We start from the raw sequence: 21,571 nt of genomic DNA on the forward strand, positions 1-21,571 counted from the left end.
ATGACTCATTTTTGCCCTCGCAAAACAATCGTATGTCGCAATTTATTTCATGTCAATGCATTGAAAATTTACCTCGAATGCTATTCCGGTGGCCTTTTTCGCAATTGACATAGACTTGCCTTGAAACTACTAGGAATATAAACACTTCTCATCATTTTGCGCTATTCTAAAAAAAAACACTTCTGTTTATATTACTGGCCTCGAAAAAAGTTGCATTACTTTCTCATACTCGAGATAAGCGCAGCTGTCACCCTTAGTGGAGGAAGTTTTGCTACTGGCAAGCGAAACCTAATCACATACAAAATTCCAGAACGACATTCACTTTCTTTGTGATTAAACAAGCCAAATAAACTCTTTTTTTAATATCAACAACCTCGAAAACAGTAGCATTGCTTCATTATGATCAAGACTAGTGCAAATGCAATCCTAGTTGAAGGCAGTTTTTCGACTGGCACCCGAACCCAAATAACTTATAACATTCCAGTACGACATTCAAGATGCTTGGCATTCCCCAAATGATTTTTTGGCGTACAACCTTAACGCCTGCTTCGCCATAACATCAGTTTAATGCATTCATGCAATATCAAAAGCACCAACGAAGCCCTTATGATGACGGAAAACAAACAGTGTTAACTGTTTGGAAAAAGACTGAATTATGCCACACAGCTTGTACTCTGCTGTAACACCCATTGATGCGAATTCGCTGATGAGTTTGTCAAGAGCAACCACCTTCACCACCAGCAGGGGGAGCTTGATTTTGGTTGCTGCCTGGGTAACGGCGTTTACATTTTCGACCGACGCGCCGAAGTCGCTTACTTCGCTGTTGTTCGATGCGAAGGCTCGATTCAGTGCGAGCGCTTTTCACTGCACCAACATCGCGTGCATCAATAGATGACGCTTGCCTCGAAATTTTATTGCCCCTGGCAATGCGTTCGTTTTTTGCAGGGCTCGAGCCAGCCTTCCTCTTCTTCTTGCTTATCACACACTATGCGAAACATCCAATTTATGACGCGGAAAGAAAAACACACAATACGAATAACGCGAAAAACGAACTGGAAAAACCACACGACGATATCCAAGTTGGATTACCACTGGTGGGGTCCAATCTTAGATCGAAGCGCAGCGAAAGCAAAGTGAACGGGATTGCTCAACAGTCCGATGCCGAATGAAAGTTTGCCTCAGCGAGATCCACTGTTTATACTCTAGGCAAAAATTCCCCTTCATTCTTCTTCTTTTCCTTTGTTCACGGAGACAGCTCTGTTCGCGAAAGCACACAAATGGACAGAACAAATGTATGGGAAATTGGAAACGCTTAAAGTTTTCATGAATTTTAACCATTGCAAACCAAGGGTAATCTAATGTATAGCATATTAAACAAATCTTAGGGAATTTCCGATTCGTTTAGTATGTAAATCGTCAAAATCCGTTCGAGACAAAAATAGTTATTAACGTTAACTTTATTTCATGAAAACGTGACCTGTTTTCTGATTTGGCACCCTTAATGAAAGACGTAGTTCTACGTCAAAAAATTAAAGTTACAATACTTATAACAAGCCATTCCTCGTAATATACATAACACATTGCAAAATGATGATTTTCTAACCTTTTCAGCGAGGAAAGAATACATGAAACCGGGAAATTTGAAGATAAATTCTGATTTTTCTAGAAAATTCGAACGAATTTCATACCAAAAAAACAAAACATCCTCATTTTACTCGCTGCGCCATCTGGTTGTAAATCCAACGTAAATTCGTCAATTGTCGAATTTACGCAAAGCTGAATCAGCTCATGCGATATCTACATTAGATCTCAAAACCACAAAAGTTAGGGTGTTAGTTTATTTTACGCACTGAAAAGCAAGATTCGGTTGTGATCATTCATTTTATTTCAATTTAGATTCATTTCAGCCAATGAATGTCGTCAGTATATGGTAAGAATGTTGGAGTTTTGTATATTTACGATGGTTTCAACACGCGATTTGACCAAAGTCATAGATAATCTTCGAAAATTTTAAGTTTGATAATGCATACCGGTTATTGATACTATGGATAATTGCGATGAAATCGATATCATATCAAATTGGCTGATATCATTGATTATGTAGGGGCCGATACGAGAAAGATTTGCAGTATTTTTAGCGCAAAACACCCTATTTATCGTTTACTTAGTTGAAAAAAATTAAAGTTACAATACTTATAACAACCCATTCCTCGTAATATACATAGCACATTGTAGAATGATGATTTTCTAATCTTTTCAGCGTGGAAAAAATACTTGAATTCGGGAAATTTGAAGGAAAATTCGGATTTTTCTAACAAATTTAAACGAATTTCATATTAAAAAAAACAAAATATCCTCATTTTACTCGCTGCGCCATCTGGTTGTAAATCCAACGTAAATTCGTCAATAGAGGTACACAGAAAGCATCTATAAGTGCATTGCGAGATTTCAATCTGAATTCAAAAATTTTCCCAAAATTTACTCATTGTTTTGTTGCTTCATGCACTCAACGCACTCCGCACGTTTTGTTTGATAACAATCGACGCTACGAATCCATCTCCGCACAACGCATGCGCGCGGGAACGGATCGAATAAAAACATTTTGCATAAAACAGAATGTCTGAGAGAAATGTGTAACTGCATTGTTTGCCTCGGGCCAGATTCTTGCCTTGGAATACCGGGTCAGTGAGCTGGTTCTGTTAAATCACGTATCGAACTCTTCAACCAGATCTCTGTTCGCTGCAACGTTTGCAAACAACTTCAAAAAACTCGTTCATGATTGGTGACAATGACTTGAATTTTGCCGTTCCAATCATATGGTTTCGCACACTTGCGAGTTCATTTGGATTGGTGAGGAGACCCAACAGTTGTTTGGGCGCATATGTTTCATTCGCAACGACCGTCATGAAAGCGCATGTTCGGAACGAATTTGTGTGAGTGACGCGTTTTGTCCACAAAACAACACGCCGACATAAAACGGTTCATGGGTATTTTCCGATTCCATAGCACCGTCTGTTTCTGTAGCATGACTCAGCCCTCCCATCGGTAGGTGCGATACGAATAGATTTAATTTTCTTTGTGTTTTGTTTTGAAAGTTCACTTATTCTGATTTGTAATTTTGTGGCATTCAACGTCAAAATCATTCCGTATTCATCAATGAAAACTGCACCTTGGATTACACCCAATGCATCGCAACCGTATGATCGGTTTTACATCCAGTTACATTTACGTATCGACCGTACAGTGCTAGACTTTTATAAAATTCTTAGTTTGTCAACTTCCTGTTGTGAATGGTCGGTTTTTCATGCCACAACGGTATAGTGAACGTTCGCATTGCGACTGTGCAGAAACAGGGTTTCCTTAACACATTTTCGGAAAAGCTTACTCAAAGTAATATGCCATTTCATGATTTGGAAATGAAAGTAACGTGCCTAATAAGTTCTTAGAAAAATAGTTATTTCGTCCAGCAAAATAAATATTAGTAATATGTTTTGGAGAAACACTGCTACAGTCGTCGCAATCCCTAGCTTTCGGGGCCGCATGCATGTATGGAAAGTAAATTAATTGCTTATACGTACGTTGTTATCGTCATCGTCTGCGGCGAGGTTGTCTCTAGCTGAACTGAAACACATTGCCAGTAGTGACGGAAGCGAACGGCTCCGTCGGCCCCGTATATGTTCTGTTTTCCGAAATGGCCGTTCAATACTTCTCTAGACATCGCCCGGTTCGCATCGTCGGAAGCAGATTTTATTAGGGTCGCGAAAAAGCAAACAAGAAAATATTCTATAAAGGAAAAACGGCAGCAAAAAAAACAAAAGGTTCAGACAACGGAAAGGCTTCATTTCGTATCAGTGTTCCAATTGCCGTCTAGTAAACTTGCTAGACTTGTATGAAGTGTGCGCGAATTCCGATTTTGAGACAACTCATACTCGGTGTGGTTTCCCGAAAAGGTGCTATCTATCAATATAAATCAGTGGGATTTTTATTCTAAAATTCAATTGTAACTTCTTTGTGTTAAATGTTGTGTGACTGCGGTTAGGATTGGGTAAGAGGCAACATTTTTCTGGTTATTAGTGAGCCGCATAGTTTAGTGTTAAAGTCAATTTATCATCCATACGAAAACGCGAATGAAGTATCATAAACTTCAACCAACAAATTTTCTGCACGCGTATTTCTTTACTGCGTTGTGTACACGGAAAATTTCATCCGAATAAGCGTGATTACATAAAAAGTTTGCTTCATCAGAAATAAATACAAAGAACAAAAGCAACGGAAAACGAGTGCATTGGAAGTGTGTGCTAGTGAAAATAGCATCAGCCGGAAGGATAGCAAAGCGAGAAAAGTGAATCCGTGCTCTGATTTTTTTCCCGTAAATATTAGTTGGAGCACAAAAATCGAGGGATGTCGTGTAACCGAGTTTGCAAGCAGTGAGAGAACGCATGTCTTCTGTAAATAGCGTACAGAGATTCATGACATCAGCTGTCCGTATCCCCGTGTGTTTGATACAGCTGTATTCATAGAGTATTGACCTCGTTGGGTTGTACTGTATAGCAACAAAGCAAAGGTTCAGAACAAAACCGACAATAACCTACTAAATATCAGGTGAGGATAAAGATTTTTCCGGTCAATATCAATGCGAGCTTGACGCTATTTTATCACATCGGGCAGAAGGGCAGTTTTGCGCAAAACACATGTTGCGCTGCGTATTTCCTCCACGCGTAAACATCCAGCTTGCGAAATGGCAAGCAAAACTCTACGGCGCTGCTTGGTTACCCGCCTGAGCGCGAGAAGGGGGGCATTTTCTTTGTTTTGTTGATTCTCCCGAGTACGAAGTAAGACTAATATTTGTGTGCGACGCTATCTGCTTCCGAGATTTGCATGTTTACGTTCGCTGCGTTACGGTTGCGCATGAGGAATTATGTGAGTTTGATTCACATCCACGTTTGAATTGAAATCATTCACCAGTATTTATGGATTTAATTCATGCCGAAAAAGCTCTATATGTGCCAATGTAAGCTGTACAAGAAGTCGGCGTCTGCGTCTTTGAGCTGGTTTGGAGAAAAATTCTGCCGGAGCAAATATTCACGCAGGCGACCAATCGGATCGATTCTAACGAGATGCCCTGTTCTGTTATTATTTTTTTCTGCCTCAGGTGCATTGAATCTTGGATCACCACCTGTAGAAAGTTATGCCCTCAAAATTCTTATCGATTCGAGCAAATAATTACTTGTCGGTTACCAATCTAGGTTTTGAAACGATCAATGGTAATCATAGATTCGGTGTACTACTTTCAGAATTGACCGCCTTACATTGAACGTTTTATCAATCATGCAACTCTTATCTGCTGACAACTATTTTTTGACGTCTTTGATTTTTATATAGGGGATTCACCCTACGAAAAATTAAGGGATTTCTAATGTATGTTACGCAAAATCTTTATTGCTATATATGTTATATCATATACAGTGTCGGACGAAACATTAAGACCACTGATCAAGCAAAACAAAGTGACAAAACTGTGAGAAAAAATAATCCAATCTAGTGCTTCAATCCATTTAAGGGGCTCAAAATGATAGGGGTGTAAGTGACATCATCGAATTCTCTACATCGATACTCTTTTTTGGTCACAACTTAGCTGTTATAACACATTCCCAGCTGTATTTGACAATGTGAAAGATAGGTCAGAACCTCAACTATTGGATTCAATAGCAAACTCAAATTGGAAAGTTTTTTTAGTTGAGTTATTAACTGAAGACAAAGTTGATGAAGAGAAATCGATCAAATCACTTACACCCCTTTCCTTCTGAGCCCCTCATTTATAATAATTTATTTGCATTGTACGAATTAACTTACAACATCTGTGGTTAAAACAATACTTAAGAACTAAAATAACGTGACAAAAATTAAGACCGGTTTTAAAATTCTAGGTAAAAAAATTAAATGGTGACCGGGATGGCGTGCCAAGATGCATGAACTGCCATTTCAGGGGCATCTCCCACTCCGCATGTGGTAGCATAACATCCCTTAGGATTTTGGCGTAAAGATACTGATCCATGATCTTATCCACCCAGTACAGGGGGCCAACAAGGAGTACCAGGAGAAGCACCCTCACATCATAATGTTCCATCCTCCATGCTTGAATGTCTTCGTGGTATATTGTGGCATGTAAAGGCAGCCTATTGGGCGATGGACCCAAGCTTTTCCGCCCAAACCGATGAGGTTTACCTTTGTCTCATCTGACCACAGTATATTTCGCCACTGATTTTCCTCCTCCAGACCGACCCAATCGAAGTGGTCTTTCGCGAACTTCAGCCGCGCCTTCAGATACTGAACTCACGGACAAGTTCAGTTCGTCCTGGGTCTTTTTAGAGACCTTAAAGGGATCTTTCTTGGAGGTCCACTTTATGGCAGAGTCATCCTTGCTTATTTTAGCTTATTTTAGGACACTTTTGATGTGACCACCCCTTTTTTCGGTAACGCGTTTTAAACGGTGAACAAAATTCTTCATGCACATCTCTAACATTTCGACTTCGATGCTGTTGAAAACCCGAGTTATTTCTTCTTCAAGTTCTTCCAAACGGTCCTCCACATATCCCTAGAGGAAGTAATCGACGACGAGAAATGTTGAAATTCTTACCTTAAGAGGACATAGTTTTATTAAGGCTTCGTTTACTCGAGTAATACGATTTTAATAAACATACACGTTTTCGTAAATTGTACATTTTGACACTAAAAACCATCCGATCAGACTGAACGCGTATTCGAATATCATCATCTCCCGAAGTGTGGAATGCAGTGTTACCATTGACGGAGCGAAAAAAAATTATAAGGAGATATTCGATTTTTTTGCGTGAGCGTTTAATCTGAAAGACCCTGTACTCTGCAATTTCGCGTGGACTGCTGTCTGTCTTGGACATTTTGCGGATGACCATGCGCCGTGTTTCCGTGCAATTATGCGCGCGACCCATTTTTCGTTGACTGCAACTAAAATTCGAGAATTAAAACTATACATAGTACATGGGCGGAAAAGTTCCGGGATTTTTCAACAGATGGCGCCACTAAAAAACGAACAAGATTCATTTCGAGAAGTTCATCTGTCACTAGCTTATGTGTGAAGTTTCATGACATTTCGTTTATTTGTTCACAAACTACCGTTGTCTAAGGGCATCCGCACCAATGCGTTCTTACAGACATTTTGACAACCCTCACCATAACGCAGCAACCCCACTGGTGGTTGCAGTTCAGGTGTGGGAAATAGTTATCTGCCTCTCGGTGAATAGTGAGTTAACAAATTTGGCAACGCGATAGCAACCGAGCCAAGTGTTGTTATGTTCAACAAATGTCAAACATCTGTTGTGGGTTCCATTCGTCTTGTGTTGGTTTTTTGTGATTCTGCTCTGAAGTATTATTTCGGAAGTGTATATATTAAATTTATCTATCAAAAAATTAACGCGACGAAAAGAGAATCAACTGACACTTGTCATTTCATCTAGTAATAGCAATCGTATTTAGCAACCCGCGGTGCGAAAAAGAACTGATACTATAGCAACCGCGATAGCAACGACGGGTGCGCAAATCGAAGAGTTCATAAATTGACAACGGCTAAAACTCGCGACTAGAAACCCTGAATAGTAACGCATTGGTGCGGATGCCCTAAGTGTCACTACCTGAGCATTCGTAAAGAAAATGGAAAAAGAGGAAGGGAAAAACGAACAATGGGATGACGAAATGTTATTGCACTTCGCCGCTTTCGAGAACAACAGTTTATCGGTGGTTTAGTGAATTTAAAATGGGACATACAAGCACCCCAAATACACCACGCTCTGGAAGGTCAAAAGAGGCTACGAACCCAGAAATCGTAAAACAAGTGCATCGACTCGTTTTGAACGATCGTCAAGTGAAGTTACGCGAGTTAGCTGAAGCCGTAGGCATTTCAAAAGAACGAGTGGGATACATTTTGCACGACATTTTGGATGTGAAAAAGCTATCCACGCGTTGGGTGCCGCGTTTGCTGAAACGTTGGAAACTCGCTCTACCAAGTGTATTGCCCCCGAAGGAAACCATGCTGAGGAATAAATACAGCTTTGCCCAAAAATGGATTGTTTTCATTAAAAATTCCGGAACTCTCTGTTTATCACAAATACCGGAGAAAACTGAGACGATTCATGAGTTGGGTAAACGCCATAATTATTACGACCCACCACAGATAATGTTTCAGCTATGTGTAACATCGCCGAGGCAATATTCGAGGTTTTCAATACTGTATGCTTTGAATAATTGTTCTGTCCTTAAAATGCGCTCAACGTGCTCAACGTGCTCAACGAAAATTATTAGTTACTCACAGTAAGTAGCTGTTACATCTAGTCGATATGGAAATAAAAGGGATGATTCCATTTCTGCCAAAATTTGATTTGACCGTCTATGGACATACGCTATATCTTATGCCGTCGAAACCCCTAATTTGCTCCGTTGAAATGATGTACATAAGATTGGATATAGAAATATAGTTGTTACCCTTCCTCTGGTTTTAATGATTTTAAGACATCTACAGTCTTAGCTCGTTTGTTATCTGCCGATAACATTTGCTGTTCTACGAAAGTTGTTTCTCTCAATGGCCTTGGCAGTAGTATGTAGAAATATGAGACCTTGGTCTGGTCACGTAACATTTGCAAACAACGCGGAAGAATATCGCTCTATCATTCGTAATGGATTCTAAGACTGAACTATTCTATTCTATTCACTTATTAGAACACGTCTAGTCACAAGTTACTATAATTTTCAACTATTGAGGTGCACATTTTCCCATGGAATGAAAGCAATGGTAGCTCGTGTGTTCCACAATTTTTTGTCTGCAATGTAAGTATGTTGATCTTAAATTAATCAAGAGTTGCTGGTTTGTAGACAGGGGCCGTAAACTTTACATAGCTCCAAAAAATAAAATAATCCAGTGGTGTTAAACCAATGATTGCTGAATTGTTATCGTCGCACATGTCGTGATGGTGGCTTCGAATTCGATACCCGTTCTGATTGCAGACTCTTTCATCCATTTCAAACAGCCACCCGTTTACATTTTATAATCATATGACTAAGTCTCCAGGCGAAATAACGAAAATCCATTGTCGAAAACATGCAAACGATGATAAAACAAGCTGATGATGCAATGATGGAACGAATTACGCCATTAGCAAATTTAAGTGTGATACACATACAACGTAACTTCAAACGCAAAAGGACGTAACGTCAAGTATTTTCCCCTGGAAACCCAAACGGCATGATTTGAAGAGAATAGTTTACGTTGACATTAAAGTTGTTTGTGTACAAATAAAATTGTTGAGGCGATAGTATAATGCAACAGCTGCGATATTCGATTTCCGATGCAGATATACTGCGAGGCAGCGTGGCTGAAAGCTTGAAAAGATTTTTTTCTCTAGTCAACTCATTTCATGATTCCGCGAAACGGCGGCATTTCAAAGAAACATAACAAAAACGAACAGCTTCCGAGAATGGTGATACGAAGAATTACCACGAGAGTTTGCACACACATTTTAATCGTTAAACAGCTAAGAATCTACTTAAAACTTGTCGATTGCAGAAAACATTTTCGAGCATGCTCATTCATATCACGCAAATGATGCGTGTTCTATGTTCACAAGAAGAAAGATGGGAAAGAAACGCATATGGGAGATTGGCATGGTCGGTCGGGATGGACATTGTTATCTGAAATTAACTCAAACGAGTGAAGCATCATTAGAATTAAGGAAAAATGTTTATATATACTTGTAACAATACAGTCAGGAGTTTGGCTCCTTTAAACTTATGTAACTGAGCCTGTAAAAATAAACGATTTAATAAAAAAAAAAGTGAAGCATCAGTGAATTGGCGATCTAACGTACAAATCTACACCTAGGAGGCGCTGCGGTGAAAGTGATGATGGTTTTCAATTTTGCCATGTGAGCTTATGGAAGGTTGTAGTTCTTTCCATAAATTACAATGTTATAATCATAAAAGATTATTTGATTGCGATGAGTTTTTAAGAAATTTAATTCTGCGCATTTTCATATATAACATGTTATTTTATTATCTCTTTCAGTAGTGAAAATTGTATAAATATTGACAATGGTTGAATCAAAGACGGAAATTCGAGAGCACCATCAAAAACAGGTAGAAAAATGCATGGTTCTTGCATGTGAGAACTACCTTGTAAAGTCCGGAAGTAAAACATACTTGATTTGTTTTTCAATTTTAGGTTACCTTTTCATCATTTTCTTAGTTGAAAAAAAGAATCCAGATGTCTCACCGATCGTTTACGTTTTGCGTTAGATCGCCAATATCGATTCCAAAGTACAGGGTGGGCCATTTAAAGTGGAAGCATCTGGCAACCCCATAACTTTTGACAGAGATGTCAGATTAACAAATGTCATACCGCGTTGGAAGCGTCATTTCAGTACAATTTTAACCATGGAACAATACACACCTAAACAACGCGCTGAAATTGTTCAGCTGTACATTCAAAATAACTTCTCAATTGTGTTAACTAAACGTGCGTGGAAAAATAAAAATGATAACCGATTTTTTATTGCCATTTGTTCGTGAAAATGAATTGGACAATTACTGGTTCCAACAGGACGGCGCTACATGCCATACAGCGGCTGCCACGACCAAATTATTGCGCGAAATGTTCCCCGGAAGATTAATATCGAAAAACGGCGATTATGACTGGCCACCGAGATCACCTGATTTGACGCCTCCTGACTTTTTTATGGGGATATTTAAAATCCAAGGTATACACTGGTAAACCAAGGACCCTGGCTGCGCTGAAAGACAATATCCGACAAGAAATTGCTGCCATATCGGCCGAAACATTGGGCAAAGTGATGGAAAATGCCGAAAAAAGGGCACATTTTGCGGTCAAGGCCAGAGGCGGTCATTTACGAGATATCATAATCAAAAAGTAGTTAGAACAAATCTCCTTGGACCAAAATAAATGAATTTAAAAAAAAAATTAAATTTTACTTCTTTACTTTGCTATTGCAAAAACAAATCCTTCCACTTTAAATGGCCCACCCTGTACAAAGTAGAGGAGATGTGTCTAAAACGCACCTGCCGGGCAAATGATCCGCTAGAATTTCTCGTAAACCAGCAAGAATAGAAAGGCAATGGTTATAGTCAATGATAGAATCCTACCAAGCAAGTTTTACATATGTAACATGCTTTAAAAAAATAAGAAAAATAATTTTCTTTCGAAGCCATTTTCGATGTAATTTTCTACATCTTTTCTATAAGGTTTTTGTTGCTTGAAACCGATTCAGAGGCGATAACTGTGAGTCACATTTATTGAGTCGAGTTCCCAGTGGAAATCTTAGATGAAAAAAACGTTAAGAAAGGATTAATTTCCTTCTCAATTTGATATTTTCCGCATCGGCTTACCATCGGGCAGTATGGCACACCCTCGATCGGGACAGTCCGCTCGCTTTCGGCCGGATAACATTCTCACCTTGTATATGAGGGATGCCAGATGATTTTTTCAAATATCTCTGCATGATACGAATAAATGTAATCAAAATGAACAAACCATCATGATATTTCTAAATCATGTTCGATAAATCACACAAACAAATGTTTGTGTGAACGAAAACATGTCTTCACATCTGGCATCTATATTATGTGCTCAGAGAAAGTACGAAAAAAAAGCGCGGACTGGAGAATTAAAACATGAACAATGGGAGAACACGCTCACCGGAAAAACGATTTCTTTTCTTCGCTGGTGGTCATGAAGTGAATAGGTTGATGGAATTTGGAAATAATAAATACATTTTCAAAAAGAAAATTATGAATGAAAATTACCATTTTAGTACAAATTCAAAGATAAACGATTGATTATGGATTTGGAACTGTTTTCAGTATTCAAATAACATTAAGTAATTATTTTCATTCACATTTTAAAAATTTAGGTGGTTTCAGGTGGGATAGTCTGGAAGAGGGTACGTTTACTTCAGACAATCTCAAAACTATGCCTAGATGTGGACACTGTTTTTTTGTTTCGACTGCGAATATGATAATTCTCTCTCCTCTCATTCACACACAGGGTTGCCAATAATATTTTTCAAAAAACTGGAAGATTTTCTTAAAAAAACTGGAACAAAACTTGATCCTGAAAAATTTTCTTATTTCAAGAAGTTCGACTTTTTTAAAATCTTTTTTAACCTACTTTTTTTTAACCTTAACCTACTTTCGAAGCTTCGTGAAGTATTTATATGTAAAGTGGAATCCGATGTCATTACATCGAAAGGAGGCAATAATAAGCGGACGTCATGTAATTACGTGTAATTACGTATGAATAGGCGGTAGGTCAGTATAAGCGGAGCCATAATAAACGGATTCTACTGTAGTTCATAAAATATCGAAATAAACCATTGATTAACCATTCGAGCAGATCAAAATAACGTTTCCCACCACTCGAACATTACTGTAACACAATATTTGAGAATCTCATCTTCTTGAATCTCTAAAAAATAGGTTTTATTTGGATAACACTTTAAAAATCTCGTATTTATTGCTCGACAATGTGATTAATTGAAGTGCTTGGGGACACGGCTTTTGATTCTAGATCACTGCATCAAATCTAATCTCAATCCTCTATCCTTTTCCTCGAGTTTTGATATTTTTGTAGTGTTTCTTTTGACCATCCTCGCTCCATTAACCCTTTTTTAATAGATATCTTGTTATGAACATTGCACCATTCGTTGTTGAAATGGTAAATCAATTGGTCTTGACTTTAGAATGTTTTGGAGAACCTAGTACATATAATATTTATATAAACTCAAAGACAAAGTAGCGCGTTGTTGCCTGCGTAGTCACCACACGCACTACGCGCTGACCGTATGAAATTCGGAAGTATGTATGAAGTATGTATGAGAGTATGTAAGAAAATAAAGATCGATCCAAAGTAAATACACCTTGGATCGATCGAACGTTAATCAAAAATGTCAAAAAACAAAATAAATCAAGGAAAAGGAAAGGTGAAGGAGGGATAATATTTATGCATTGTGAATTTATTTTACATGAAATTGGTAAAACTGAAGCACACACATAAAAAACTGGATAAAACTGGAAAATATTCTAAAAAACTGGAAGATTTTAGGGTTTAACTGTTTGACTGGATCGAACAAAAAAAATGCTGTTTCTCTGAGCTTCATAGTCGCTGAGAAAAACATCTTATGAGCATATTATACTTCTGCTGGGTCATTTAACACCGTGTAACCGTTTGTTACAGTTTCGTTATTTTTTTTATTGATTGTTGATGTTTTTGAAATATTGTCACCATTTTGTAACCTTTTTTTCAGTAGGGAATATTTTTGTAAAGTAGGGAATTAAATCCAATTGATGTGTTATATTTGTAATGTGATGGAGCGAAAATGGTGGCGAGTCGGTATGGTAGGATACAGCAAGGAATGCGAGAGAGGGTTGGTGGTAGTGGATATTGTAAATTACCGGGCTCCGTGAAGTACACCGTTTTGCCTCGGAACGCGGAAACGTGTCTTACTTCTGCTGTGGCTGGAACAAGGAAGAGAACGATTGTGTGTGTGTGTGGCGTGCTCAGATGAGCTGTCAGGCCGAGGTGCAAGGTTGCTGTAATCGAGGTATATACGAATGGTGGGATGAACGAGTATGGCGAGATACTTATAGCCGATAGTGCTGCCAATATGCACTCTGGCGTCCACACAGATATAAAATGGACGCTGTACCACTAAAAATTGCAATGAGAAGTTTCGAGGAAGAATTCGCCATCAAAGACGGGGCTTTTTGGATTCAGGCGTGGTGTGCGACGGACGTTTGTCCAAGAGTTCGGTCGTATAGTTGGACATAGTCTCCTCGACGAACTCCCGGTTGACTGGCACACCTTTCGGCCTAGAGGACGCCTAACCGTAAAGGACCAGCGTGAAGGACCACCCTCTAGCCAGGTTTGCCATACACATAAAGGAGGGCCCCTCTCGGCAGTGCCACTCCGGTAACGTCCTGGGCCTGTCGATTGCCGTCAAAGAGGGAAGACGCCAGCCACGGTCAACTCCCCACGTGCTGACCTGCCGTAGAAACCGGCACCGCCTGGTTTGCAGTAGGACAACCCAACAGCAGTAGCGTCAGCCATCCGCCTCTCTCTCGCCACCGTAGAACAACCAAGTAAAGCCAGAATCGTCGGCAAATAAAACAGAAATATTTGAAAAGAAGGTGAGAATACTCTTTTTATTTTGATCGCGAAGCCCTTCCAGTTACCCAGTAGCAGTCTTCCGACAAACACTTACACATGTCCACCCGATGTGAAAATTACATGTCTTTGTTTGAATTCAAACATGATTTTCGCTAGTGTTGAATGTCTATCCCAAACGCGAACAATGATACACAAACATAAACATTGTAAACAAACACGATGTTCATAATTCACGAACATCATGTACAAACATATCACCCGATGTCGCAGTATTCATTGCTTTCGTTTCGTTTCTTTTCACGCACGGAAAGAAATTATTCATCCTAAAATATTTCTTCGTAGAATACTTTTTCACAGAAACGAACTTGAAATTTAGTTCGCATTACAAAAATTGCATGAACTAAGAGGCTATGAGTTCATGCACATTTTGCAAGTCTGATTATATAATCCTTGGTTTCGTGCAAAGAAAACATTCTCTGAATAGGAAGAAGTTTCTATGAGATTTTTTTGCGTGCATGTTGCCAATTGAAGTCTGGGGAAGCGACTGCACAGCGGGCGACGTCATACAAATACTGGCTAAATAGTTAAATACCCAAAAATATGTTTTAGATGCAATTTCAGGAAAGTTCACACCAATTCTTGGTATTTTGATGTGGGTAACTAAACATCTCCGCCACGCTTTATTCAATTTTAGTACTTGTTCAAAAAGCTGATAATAGCCGATGTTACATAAATTCAATTTATAAATTGATGCGTGGACTGAATAATGATATCAATTGTGAAGAACTCTGATATCAATTGACGCTTATGTTGTTTAGAACAGTTAAAGAGGTGTATTTTATTTGCCCAAAATTTTAGATGAAGCACCCATTGTCATGATAAATGCTTCCCTTCCCTTTTCATATCAACGCACCAACACACCGTGTGTTGAGTGGTGGTGGTGTGCTGTCTAATTCGCTTCTTTTACTCTACACACTGCTGTTGCTTGGGATGAAAATGCGAGAGAAACTGAACATCATGTTTGAACATCATGGGAAACAAACATGACACATTCTTAAACAACGGGTACAAAAAATAATGTTTGTCTGCAAACATAAAACTGCGAGAGTAGGGAGAACACTGTTCGTCTCGTACCCAGTGTTCAATGTGAAACACGGAAGACTGCCCAGTAGAAAGCCGACCCTGAGACCCAGTTCGAGGGGTCTCTTGCTACTGAGCTTTTTCCGGGAAGACACAGTAGAAAGTCACAACCGTATGATTGGAAAATATAGAATTTGGGCGCCTTGAAAAAATCGTAGCACTTTTTTCCAGTACCTTAAATGCAGAACGATTACAGATGACTGATGGTTAACTAATCTACGTACTGACGTAGTTGTTACCTCAATTTTGAAGAGCACGGTCAAGATAAATCCATTCTCGCTTAGAGGGTGCGTATTACACACTTCTCGTATATGCAAGTAGAACAGACAAAGCAAAGACTGTGGATTGCCAAACAAGTATCGAGGAATAAGTGATTTCTGTGTAAAGAAAAAAGAGAGAACTTATCCAAGGCTCATGCTTGACATAAAAATATTTCTTTTTTCATTTATATCTAAATTGCATAGCCATCATGTGCCCAAATTTAATGGGAACGGAAAAAAGTCACATGAGGGTTGTGTCCGAGACACGACCGCATAATTGACGTAGGATTCCGTTGGCTACCTATAGATTTTGGATATGTTTGAAGAATTACGTTAAACTCTTTGATAATGATTTGGTGGTCCTGAAAAGGGCCATTTTGTTTGGTTGTTGGGTATTGTTTGTTCATTCCACCAGTGTTTACAGAGTGATGATGACAGAAGGATGGTAAACAGTCAATGGATGGTGCGTATCAGATAAAAGATACCGAAATGGAACGAGATATGATGAAAACTGCCCTCTGCGATCCTAGACGAGATGCCTCCTGTGTTATGTATGGATGAAAAAAAGAAAATAAACAAACCAATGTAATATAAGATAATTACCAATACCAAACACCATTATCAATTTTTCTCACCAGTAAAAACATGTTACTTTAATATAGAGAAAACATATTTGAAATGGAAAAGGTAATTTTCTTTTATAATTTTTACTTCCTGAGTGTTTATTCAACCCAATGCGAACTTTAATTGGCCCAACAACACCTAATACTATATGTAGAGCATATGGGAAATCACTTTTTCTAATATTTCTTCACTTTTCTAATTTTTCTCGCCGTATAAACTTTCCTTGGGTGAAAAAGAACACAGCAAAACAAACAGCTCAAATCAAACGACCCGTTCTCGAGCGGGAACACACCTTGGTTTTTATTTATGAAAATTGAAATAAATCGTTTCATATATCAAGTCATTTTTAACACAACTGGTACCATATACAATTTTACACTTACACTTGGGTTATTGATATGAAATTTCACGAAGTAACCAACATTAAAGTTCCAAATTTAAATTTTATTTGCTAGAATTAATCGTATCACTCACCTTACTTGCAATATAAAAATGCCCCCGACTTGCATATATTTGCAATGCCGATTTCCCCCGGGGACCTTGGTTTTGAAGTCTCTGTTGGGGAATACATTTAGGTAGGAACAAAAGTTCCCCCTATTTTCATGTATCTGCAATGCCGATTTCCCCCAGGCAGCTTGGTTTTAATGTCTCTGTTAGGGACCCGTCGCATGTGTCGTCAATTTCGACCAATCAGAAATGGGTATTCCCGGTAGGATAGGGGTTGAAATTTTTCAATGATTCGATAGTTAGTTTCATGACATATATTATTTTCTTCAATATAAAAAATCTAAGATAAGTTATAAAGAAGACCGAAACTTCCTAAGTTGGAATGAAACCTCGTATCGAACGTGCTGAGAATAGACCGAAGCAAGTACCTCCTGGTTTAAGCGGTTCTTCTACGCACCAGGGGTCCTCAGCACTTCCCGGAGCAGAGCCCAACACGTCTGTTCCTTTTTCGCGGTCGAGGCAACAGCCACAATCTGGCTTGCTTGCGCTTTCTGACCTGGTGGACAATATTTTAAATGCTTTAAATATAAATTACCCTCTTAAAAGCATAGTATTATGTTTGCTTCCGATTGTGAGAACATTTTTGAAAGAAAAATGTGGTTTTTTAGCAGCGTTCATTTCCCTCGATGCCTGATTCAGTGCAAGAGATCAAGGATTTGACCACTGTAATACAGTGGAATTGCAGAAGCATCATCCCTAAACTAGATCAATTTAAATTTTTAATTCATAGTTCTAACTGTGATGTATTTTCCCTCTGTGAAACATAGCTTTCTACAGCCGACGAACTGAATTTGCACGATTTCAACATTATTCGCCTCGATCGAAATGACTCGTTTGGTGGCGTACTATTGGGGATCAAAAAATACCACTCCTTCTATAGAGTCACTCTCCCATCGATGACAGGCATTGAAGTTGTCGCTTGCCAGACACAAATCAATGGCAAAGACCTCTGCATTGCCTTGATATATATTCCTCCAAGAACTATGGTTGGCCGCCAACAGTTTTTTGATATCATCGAGGCACTGCCGGAGCCGCGGCTAATCTTAGGTGACCTCAACTCCCATGGAACAGCATGGGGTTCACTCTACGATGACAACCGTGCCACTTTGATTTATGATCTGTGTGACAACTTCAAATTGACAGTTTTGAATACTGGGGAAGCAACTAGAATAGCCAACCCTCCTGCACGGGCAAGCATGCTAGACATATCACTTTGCTCTTCTTCGTTATCCCTGGATTGCACGTGGAAGGTAATTCAAGATCCCCACGGTAGTGACCACCTGCCATTAATTTTATCGATCGCCAATGAATCAGGTTCTCGTGAGTCAGTCGATATTGCGTATGACCTCACGAAAAATATTGACTGGAGAAAATTTGCAGAAATAATATCTGAAGCACTTGTTTCAATGCATGAACTTCCTCCACTTGAAGAGTATAATTTTATATCGAGTTTGATTTACGAAAGCGCACTTCAAGCTCAAAAGAAACGTGTTCCTGCTACCACTTTACGACGTCGTCCTCCATCACTTTGGTGGGACAAGGAGTGTTCAAAGGTCTACCTTGAAAAATCATCCGCTTTCAAAAAATTCCGGAAAACTGGACTAGTGGAATGGTTTCGAAAGCACCAAGCTCTAGAAGCCAAACTAAAAGGTCTGATTAAAGCAAAATATTGGCGAAAGTTCGTCAATGGTTTGTCAAGGGAGACCGCTATGAGCACTCTTTGGAATACGGCTAGGAGAATGCGTGACTGGAACCATACAAATGAAAGTGAGGAATACTCTGACCGTTGGATTTTCAAATTTGCAAGAAAGGTTTGTCCAGATTCCGTTCCTTCACAAAGCATCGTACGCGACATTCCGCTCCAATGCAGCTATGAGAATTTTTCGATGGTGGAATTCTCAATTACCCTCCTCTCATGTAACAATTCAGCTCCGGGGTCGGACAAGATTATGTTCAACTTGTTGAAGAATCTTCCCGACTTGGCAAAACAGCGTTTGCTGAACTTGTTCAACAAGTTTCTGGAGCTGAATATTGTCCCGCATGACTGGAGACAAGTGAGAGTGATAGCCATACGGAAACCCAACAAGCCGGCTTGCGATCACAACTCGTATAGGCCGATTGCAATGTTATCCTGTATTCGTAAATTGTTAGAGAAAATGATTCTACTTCGTTTGGACAAGTGGGTTGAAGCGAACAATTTGCTGTCAAATACGCAGTTTGGCTTCCGCCGAGGTAAAGGGACAAATGATTGTCTCGCGCTGCTATCTTCTGAAATCCAAATCGCATTTGCTCGCAAAGAACAAATGGCTTCTGTTTTTCTCGATATCAAAGGGGCATTTGATTCAGTTTCCATGGAAATTCTCTCAGAGAAATTTCATAATCGTGGACTTTCACCAATTCTGAATAATTTCCTGTACAATTTACTGTTAGAAAAGCACATGTTTTTCAATCATGGCAGCTTGAAATCTTCTCGATACAGTTTTATGGGCCTACCACAAGGCTCCTGCCTAAGCCCCCTCTTGTACAGTTTTTACGTCAATGATATAGATTATTGTCTAACTAGAGACTGCATGCTGAGACAACTTGCAGACGATGGAGTTATTTCCATCACGGGTACTAATCCCGCCGTTCTGAAAAAATCCTTGCAAGATACCCTGAACAACCTGTTCACGTGGGCTCTCAAGCTAGGTATCGAATTCTCTACGGAGAAAACCGAAATGGTCGTTTTTTCTAGGAAGCACGAACCCGCCCAATTCCAGCTTCACATATCCGGCAAAACGATCAAGCACTCGATGTTTTTCAAATACCTTGGAGTATATTTTGACTCTAAATGTACCTGGGGAATACACATTGCCTATTTGAAACAGAAATGCCAGCAAAGAATCAATTTTCTCCAAACAATAACCGGAACATGGTGGGGTGCCCATCCAGGAGACCTCATTCAGTTATACAAAACAACGATATTATCAGTGTTAGAATATGGCAGTTTTTGCTTCCGATCAGCTGCCAGGATTCATATTCTCAAGCTGGAGAGAATACAATATCGTTGCTTGCGTATAGCCATGGGGTGTTTGCATTCGACACATACGATGAGTCTCGAAGTTTTGGCAGGAGTACCCCCGCTTACTCTTCGGTTCACAGAATTATCCTACAGATTTCTCATCAGTTGCAAGATCATGAATCCATTGGTGATTGATAACTTCAAAAATCTACTCCAACTGATTCCTCAGTCAAGTTTTATGTCTTTATACCATGAGTACCTTACCCACGACGTGCACCCTTCACCAGGCATCTCCAACCAAGTTTGCTTCCCATACTTTTGCAATTCCTCTGTCATTTTTGATCTGTCCATGCGACAAAAAATCCATGGAATCCCAGATCATCTACGCTCAGATTCTATTCCGCCGATATTTTCGGCAGAATATGGGGGCATAGTTAGATCTGATAAAATGTTCTTTACTGACGGTTCATTCATAAACGGGTCCACTGGCTTCGGCATCTTCAATGAAAATTCCAGTGCCTCTTTCAAACTCAAAGATCCTTGTTCCGTGTATGTTGCTGAACTGGGTGCGATATACTACGCACTGGGGATCATTGAAACATTGCCCATCGACCACTATTTTATTTTTTCAGACAGTCTCAGCTCATTAGAGGCAATCCGCTCAATGAAGGTTGATAAACGCTCATCTTATTTCCTAACAAGAATAAGACAACTATTGAGTGTTTTGGTCGAAAAATTATTCAAGATTACCTTAGCATGGGTTCCCTCTCATTGCTCGATTCCGGGGAATGAGAAAGCGGACTCGCTAGCTAAGGTGGGCGCTTTAGAAGGCACACTTTTTGAAAGGCAAATTGCTTATAATGAATTTTTCCACATTCCTCGTCAGTATACGCTCGTAAGTTGGCAGCGCATGTGGAGTGGAGATGAGTTCGGTCGTTGGTTACACACGATTATCCCTAAGGTCTCGACGAGGGCATGGTTCAAGGGATTGAATGTAGGTCGTGATTTCATTCGCGTGATATCTCGGCTTATGTCCAATCACTACAACCTAAACGCGCATCTCTATCGCATTGGGCTCGCAGCAAACAATCTTTGTGATTGTGGCGATGGCTACCACGACATCGAGCATGTTGTCTGGTCGTGTATCCGGTTCCATACTGCTCGCTCTCAGCTCTCTAGAGCACTGAGAGCACAAGGCAGACAATCGGAGATCCCCGTCCGGGATATCTTAGGTAGCCGTGATCCTGATCTTCTGCTTCATCTATACCTGTTCCTCAGAAACACCGATGTCAACGTTTAATGATGTTTCCTTCGTTGTGTCCCCGTTTCATATCCCTCCTATCCGATCGATAAACTTTTACTTATTCGCGACAATACATACACACACTCTTTACAGACACACGGGCCAAAGGTTGTGCAGTCCACTGATCATTCAACAAGAGCCAAAGGTTGTACCGCTCATGACAACTCTACACGAACTGATGATTGCGCCGGCTAGTGACCATTCTATCCTGGATTCCTCGAGTCGAGAAAGACGCATCACGCTAGATATGAGGTACAGACTAGGGGGGCGTTGCTGATTAATGGTCAGCTGCATCCCAATAGGAAGTATCCCGTGTCGGGCACACGTACAGAGCATTGGAGACAGCAACATCCCAATTACGAAAACACTTGTAATACTAACCTCGAGCCAACCGCGAGTAATCGGTTACATATTACTAACATAGATAATAAGAAAAATTGTCAAAGTATTGAACTCCCGGCCCCGTTAGGCTGACGCCATATGAGCCTTTATAAAAATATATATTTTGGAAAAAAAAATTGTTATGGAGT

General features: G+C 39.6%; 1 protein-coding gene across 2 annotated transcripts in view; it reads left to right on the forward strand.

Annotated features, from left to right (window-relative positions):
* The first annotated feature begins 3,579 nt into the window (after window positions 1-3,579).
* The window catches only part of LOC129762213 (monocarboxylate transporter 12), a 63,855-nt gene continuing 45,863 nt past the window's right edge, over window positions 3,580-21,571 (forward strand). The window contains exon 1 of one of the 2 annotated variants that reach the window (XM_055760265.1): window positions 3,580-4,602. The gene's annotated coding sequence lies outside the window, so the exon portion shown is untranslated. The remainder of the gene's footprint in view (window positions 4,603-21,571) is intronic. The other variant, XM_055760267.1, reaches the window with a different exon arrangement.

Source organism: Toxorhynchites rutilus, chromosome 1 (assembly GCF_029784135.1).
Source record: "Toxorhynchites rutilus septentrionalis strain SRP chromosome 1, ASM2978413v1, whole genome shotgun sequence".
Lineage (NCBI taxonomy): Eukaryota > Metazoa > Arthropoda > Insecta > Diptera > Culicidae > Toxorhynchites > Toxorhynchites rutilus.